The 7,472-nt window shown below is 40.2% G+C and overlaps 1 pseudogene; it reads right to left on the reverse strand.

The window, feature by feature from the left end:
* Positions 1-3,944: 3,944 nt before the first annotated feature.
* On the reverse strand, positions 3,945-7,472 carry LOC123083042 (PHD finger protein ALFIN-LIKE 3-like; annotated as a pseudogene).

A 7,472-nucleotide genomic window follows, 5' to 3' on the forward strand; every position in this document is an offset into this window, starting at 1 on the left:
AGGGAATTAAATTAAGTTAGTCACCATGGGTTGAATTAGCACTAAGATACGAAGGCGGTTGCCCCCTTTGTCCCTTGATGCTGGCCTCCCACGGTGGCATTGATCGCTATCTCATTTAAAACACGAGTTCGTGGATTTTGTGATAAAAGTGAGGGTTGAGAGTGAGCGGGATGGGGGTAAAGTTGGTATGTTCAGTCATGGATGTCTAAGTGGAATAATTTCCCTACATTAAAAATGTGGGGAATTTCCTTTCACTAGAGATGGATTTGCAGAAAATTGTATGAGAGGGCGGTTCATTTATTTTCATCAAGTCATACAATTTTTTCGCAAGGATAGGAGGGTAAATGCCTTGGTTGGTTGATTCAAGAGTTAATAATGGACACGGTGGCGTATCAGTTGCATGCCCAACAAAAGAAATTATATTTTTGTTTCGCGGTCATGCACGAGATTCAACTATATGTTACAATGTGGCAATTGCTCAGGAGATATGGGGTCTGCCTTCTTGGATCAAAGGGCGTCCTGGGTGACACATGCCTCGTCCCCCTTGATGGCATTGGCGAATCAACACAGACACGGGGGTAGGATGATGAAAGCGAGGTGGCCTTCATCCGATTTTAAAAGAGAGGGCTCCAGCAAGAAATATCCCGCTACAATGGGAAAACAAGCGGGAAGGGGAGGGTCTGTGAGGAAAAGGGAATGGTGTGTCCTAGGGTGGATTTGTTGTGTTGGGACCGCGTGTTGAAGATAACATGACGGATAGTTCGGACAACCACATTTCTCCTCCACATATGGACTTGATTTGGGAGCCTGGACTGTTTAGACGGTTGGATTTCGGGGAGCAGGGCACTCGTTTATGTCTGAATATGTTTGCACCTATGACTTATGAGAGAGAAATGATCTTCGATCTTGGAGACGACTTTAAACATTTGTATGATTCATTTGTATGCACTGTAGTCCATAGTAATGCAAGGCGTTCTACTAGTATCTATTGGAGGAGTTGATCTTACGGCTAGCATCGAACAGGGAGTATATGAACTAATTGTTGCCGCCGAGACCAATGCCTCCAAGAGCTAGCTATTTTGCGTACACAGATGGCCGGCAAGCTGCCGCGACATGAGCTTCCAAGGCTCTCTTCCTGTTACACAATTGCAGAACTCCAGATCGATGATGTTTACCCTGTGGATGAGATGGTGAAGATCTAGGCCCTGCAAGCTTTTTCACACGTTGCGCAGAAATTTGTTCCTCATATAGTTACTATTTGATGAATTTTTTTATCATTATTAATAATTTTATGTTACTATTATTCATTCATTTTTTTCTAAAGCTGACATAATCTATTTTTAATATTTGAGGAGCTTTAAGTCCAGGTTATACACGTCTACACTACATTTGACAAGTCGAAGTTTGTTCTTGCAGCAATTAAGTGCCTCGGAGCTCTTCAAGATTGGTGCAAACAAATATTAAAAGAGCATAGAAGCGCTGATCTGGGCTAATGTAAAAAAAAACATACTTCTCTTACATTATCCGGTTAACGAAATGCGAAAAGAATGTAATGCCTCTCTCACTACCTTTGTAGTTAAGCATTTTTCATACAAAGGGCCGGTGACTGTATACGGAACAATAAAGGAAGCGTGCGCATATTATATCCTACTCTCCGATCTCTTCGCGGATGCAGTCAGCACACTTGAATTCTTTGAGATGTTTCGCCTCAGAGGCAGTTATGTTCACATATTTGCCATGGAACCACTGGTCACATATGTCACAGCATATCCAAGAGGCGTTGGCATGGCACTACAGGTTTCACAAAAGTATGTAACTTCATGATCATTTCCTTTGTCTTCAGCAGGCTTCCTAGAGTCCTTGTTTGGAGCAGATAAATCTTGCATCGACTCTTGAGATGGTGGCACGTTCTCTTCAGCAGGTGTGATAGAGTCAAGCAAGTCTATAGTAAAAAAAATGCCCGAGATTGTATTATTAGTTTGCGTGTTTGTTTTAGATTTGGGTGGTACAAATTTGTCACTTTAGTTTACAGTTTTTTGCGTGAAGCACCCATTGCCATGCATATGGCTGGTGTTGGCGTGGTTCATACCATTGGCTGTAGGCTTGGAATTTCCCGGTACTTCAATCCTATTCCGACGCGTGATAAATATACAGATCTCTATATTTTCCAAAATTATTCAAATCTCTCTACTTTTGGTAAATTTAAAAAATTAAGCCGGCCCTCTCTATATCTTCCGTGAAAAAGATCGCATGTGCGCACACAAGTATATATGTTTATATAAACTGTGCATTGCCAGTGGAAAATAGCTAGAATCCATATTCCAGACAATTTTTTTAAATTTGATCATTACTAAAATAAATAGAAAAACTAAGTCATTTATCTGATGTAGTTTAGTGAAAAAATATGTATGTAATATATGCGGCTTAAAAATTACAAATATTTCGAAATAGAATACAGTGCATGGGTACTCTTCATTGCCAGGAGAAAATGAATGCCCCTCATGCACTCTTGTAATATAATGCATGATCGAATCCTAGAAAATATATGGTCTAAAAAAGTTGAAGATTGTGTGGGCGACAAGTGTCCAATGTCTGTATTAAACATAAGACCAAACCCCATCATATTTCTTTAGATATAAAAGGACACAAAATTATACATGCACCAAAGAATTTCGCATTTGCAATAGTATAGCCCACCAGTACACATGCAAACTTCATAAAATTGCTATAATGTTACATCTTCTATCAATCTGGTATTATTGGGGCATGGCACACCAAGAATATATATATCACGCGCATTGGTTTCACACACTCGTCAATTGGAAAAGTCTATGCATGCAAAAAATACAACCACTAATGCACGGTGTTGTTTATAACTTGATACTCCTTTTCCTTTGTCTAATACAAAAATAAACACAGTCGTATATCTGAAAATAACCTTTTTCCCAAAGAAATAAGTTTGAAAATAACTGCTCAAACTATTGGCCTAAATTCCCCTGTGTTTCAATACAGAACTACTCTACCCCGTGCAACAGCACTGGATTTTGATGACTAATTTTTCTTCATGAAAAACGGATCTGAGATTTCATGTCCGCCGGATTTACAATTTATTTTATTAAAAATGGATCAAAAAAGTCTGGGACAGCAGGATCTAAAAACTACGGCCACAAATGCCCTTAGTTGTTTAACTCAATACATTTTTTCCTATGCCTAATAAGAAATAAACACAGGTATGAGGACAGTTGTAGTATTTGAAGAAGCCCAAGCAGTACTTCACACAAGAGCTATGAGTCCTTGTGTGTGACAGAAACACATCCATAAATACTCTTCTCCACTCTTTGTTGGGACGATTACTCGTTGGCATACTTCTGCGGAAGTGCTACACTACCATGTTTGGTCTGCAGTTACCAGCGGTGCGGCGGTCGGGAAAAATCTTTGCCGGTTCATGCCGGCACCAACACGGAGACGCTTGTGTGTGTCGCCTCCCTTCTTGAAGGGCGTCAGGTTTACCCTGTCGGCACTCCTCTTTGTATACCGGCAGAAATCCGAGGATCTGTCTGGGCAGCAGCGTCATTGTCATTGTAGTCCTTCTTGAAGGTGTTGTTTGGTACGCGGGAATTCAGAGGCATAGGAGTTTGGTGGAATTCAGAGGCATAGGAGCGTGGCGGCGGTTGCCGGAAATCATCGCTTTGGCATTTGTTTCTCTTTTTGGGTTTGATTGTCCTGTTTACCCATCAGCGATATCACAGTTCTGTCAGGTGGTTGCTATATTAATATAGCAAGGCGAAAGCCTGTTTCGAGTCATTGTAAACTGAATTCTTACATATATCCCAACGGAATGGGAAAAGAATGTAATGCCTCTCTCACTACCTTTCTAGTTAATAATTTTTCATACAAAGGGTGACTGCATACCTAAAATAAAGGAATGGGGCACATATTATATCCTACTCTCCGATCACCTCGCGGATGCAGTCAGGACATTGGTATTCTTCGATATGTTCTGCTTCAGAGGCAGTTATGTTCACACATTTTCCATGGAACCACTGGTCACATCCGTCACAACCAATCCAAAAGGCATTGGCATGATACGGAGCATTACAAGATCCGCAAAAGTCAGTAACTTCATTATCCTTTTGTTTGTCTTTAGCAGGCTTCCTAGAGTCCCTGTTTGGAGAAGACAAAACTTGCATCGAGTCTTGAGCAGGTGGCACGTTCTCTTCAGCATGTGTGATAGAGACTACGTCTGGATTGGACACATTCTCTTGAGTTGGTGCACTCGACTCCCTATTTGCATTGTATCACGCAAATGTTGATAGCCAAGAAAGACCGTAAGAGAGATAGAATTCGTCATGACTGTTCGCATCTCATTTACCATATCAAATAAACGTATCCTGAAAGAGAAAGTAAACCAACATCATCAAATCAGCAATTGGCTTCGCAAGCAATATGTAACACATGACATTCTTGATGCATGGAGGAACTATATAAGCACTAAAACATAATGATTTAAATAGAAGATGAAGATCGCCCCTAATAAGAGTAGCCCATTATTTAATGCTGAGGCTCTAACAATTAGTTCTGCAGGACTATGGCTCTATTGAAGCTGTATTCTCTCTCGTGTTTGTTAAGTGCACAAAAAACTGTTTGTCCATATAAATGTCCTAAATGTTAGATTGCACATATAAATGTCCTAAATGTTAAGTGCACAAAAAAAACTGTTTGTGAAACGAAGTTGTAGTAGTAGTAGTGGTGGTGGTGGTGGTGGTGGTGGTGGTGGTAGGAGCAGCAGCAACAGTTGGCGTCGAGATGAGTGGACAGGAAAAAGGTGACGCCCATGAGCCACGAGTCGGAGTGGTGGGCGACGAGTGTCAGGTAGTCAGAACGGTTCACATAATCTTGCCGGCGGTTGATGCCTCGTGTCGGCACCGGCAGGCCTGGCGGCACCATCTCCTTCGGCAGTGTCAACTCCCAACTACCGTCCGGGTACCCGTACAAGCACATTGGCTCTTTACCTGAAGCGAGAAAATGAATCACACCACTCCATCAGCCAGTGATTTGCACACCTCGCCATCTTATATTTACTAATTGTAATTGGGGGCACCATATGAGATTTACTTTAATTTAAGAAAAAATACCTCTCCAAATCATTGATTTGACAAAAAGTTATTATATTATTCAAACAGGTTTGATGTAGCTACATGTCAAACAACTCTATTGTAAAAAAAAGCAGGAGATTAGATTGTTAGTTTGCATGCTTTCGACACTTTAATTAATTAAATATATTTTTATGAAGCACCCATGCCATGCATATGGCTTGGTGATGGCGAGGTTCATATCACTGGCTGCAGGCTTAGAATTTGCAGGTACTTTAATCCTATTACGAGGCGTGATAAATATTCAGATCTCTATTTTTGCCAAATTTATATAAATCTCTCTACTTTTGGCTAATTTAAAGTTAAGTCGGCCTTCTCTATGTCATCGTGAGAAAGATCGCTTGTGCGCATACAAGTATATATGTTTATATACACTGTGCGTTGTCCGTGCAGAATAGCAAGGGTCCGTATTTCCCATTACTAAAATAAATAGAAAACTGTATCATTTATCTGACGTATTTTAGTGAATATACATGTATATAATATGTGACTTAAAATTAAAGATAATTCAAAATAGAACCATGGATCCTCTTCATGACCAGGAGAAAATAAATGTCCTCATGTACTCTTGTAAAACACTTTTGCATGAATATTCTATGTAAATAGTAATGCATAATCGAGTCCTAGAAAAGATATGGTCTAGAAACAGTTGAAGGTTTTGAGGGCGACAAGTGTTGAGTGTCTATAATAAACTTAAGACCAAACCCCATCATATTTCTTTAGGAGAAAAGGACAAAAAAAAGTATACATCCACCAAAGAATTTCGCGTTTACAATACAATAGCCCACCAGTACACATGCAGCCTTCATAAAATTGCTACCATGTTACATCTTCTATCAATTTGGGGTTATTGGGGGCATAGCACACCAAGAATATATATCACGCGCATTGATTTCACACACTTGTCAATTGGAAAAGTCTATGCACGCAAAAAATACTACCACTAATGCAGAGAGTTATTTATAACTCTATACTCTTTTTCCTATGTCTAATACAAAAATAAACATGGTTGTATATCTGAAAATAACCTTTTTCTTCCGGAGAAATATGACTGAAAGTAACTGATCAGACTACCAGCCTGAATTCCCCTGTGTTTCAATACAGAACTTCACTAGGCCGTGCAAGAGCAGTGGATTGATGGCTAGTTTTCTTCATGAAAAAACGGATCTGAGATTTCATATCAGCCGGATTTACAATTTTCTAATAAAAATGGATCTAAAATTTCAGGGACAGCAGGATCTAAAAAATACAGCCACAAATGCCCGTAGTTGTCTAACTCAATACTTTTTCCTATGTCTAATAAGAAATAAAGACCATTATGTGTTTCAAAGGAAAAGATCAAACTATCAGTCTAAGTTTAATTAAATAAAGAACTTCACTAGCCCGTGCAATCACGGGATTGATGACTTGTTTTTCTTAATAAAAAATGGATCTGAGATTTCATGTCAGAAGAAACTATCAGCCTATCCCTAATACTAAAATAAACACTGGAGCTGAAGTTTTTTTTCCTATGTCTAATACAAAAATAAACAAGGTCATATGTTTAAAAGTAACTGACAAAACTATCAGCCTAAGTTTCCCCATGTTTCAGTGCAGAATTTCACTAGACCGTGCAAACACGGGATTGATGACTAGTTTTTCTTAATAAAAATGGATCTGAACTTTCATGTCAGATGAAACTATCAGCCTCTGCTTAATACAAAAATAAACACGGGATCTAAAGTTTTCTTTCCTATGTCTTACAAAAATAAACACGCTTATATGTTTAAAAGTAACTGACCAAACTATCAGCCAAAGTTTCCCCATGTTTCAATACCGAACTCCACTATCCCGTGCAACAGCAAACTGATGACTAGTTTTTCTTAATAAAAAATGGATCTGAGATTTCTTGTCAGCCAGATTTACAATTTTGTAACAAGAAATGGATATAAAATTTCTGGGACAGTTGGATCTGTATATTACATACCTTCCTCGCGCAATAAATCATATAATGTATCCTGATCTGCGCGTATGGCAACAAGGAGAAGAAGAGACTGGCGTTAGATCCATCAGCACGTAGGCGTCACATATATAGAGAAAAACGTGTCACTAAGGAGCGCCCCATGGCTTACCTGCGGTGAGGGCTCGGACGAGCGCGCTGCGGCGGCCAGAGAAGTCCTCGTAGATGTTCTCCACGGTCCATGAGACGGCGGGGCGGGAGCGCCATTCACCGGGGTGTGCCGGCAGCGGGGTTGGTGAAGGCCGCCCATGAAAGGGAACGGTGAGACGACGCCTGGTGGGGGTGGGGTTGGAGGAGGAGCCGGCGCGAGATGTGTCCAT

Source organism: Triticum aestivum, chromosome 4A (genome assembly GCF_018294505.1).
Source record: "Triticum aestivum cultivar Chinese Spring chromosome 4A, IWGSC CS RefSeq v2.1, whole genome shotgun sequence".
Taxonomy (NCBI): Eukaryota; Viridiplantae; Streptophyta; class Magnoliopsida; order Poales; family Poaceae; genus Triticum; species Triticum aestivum.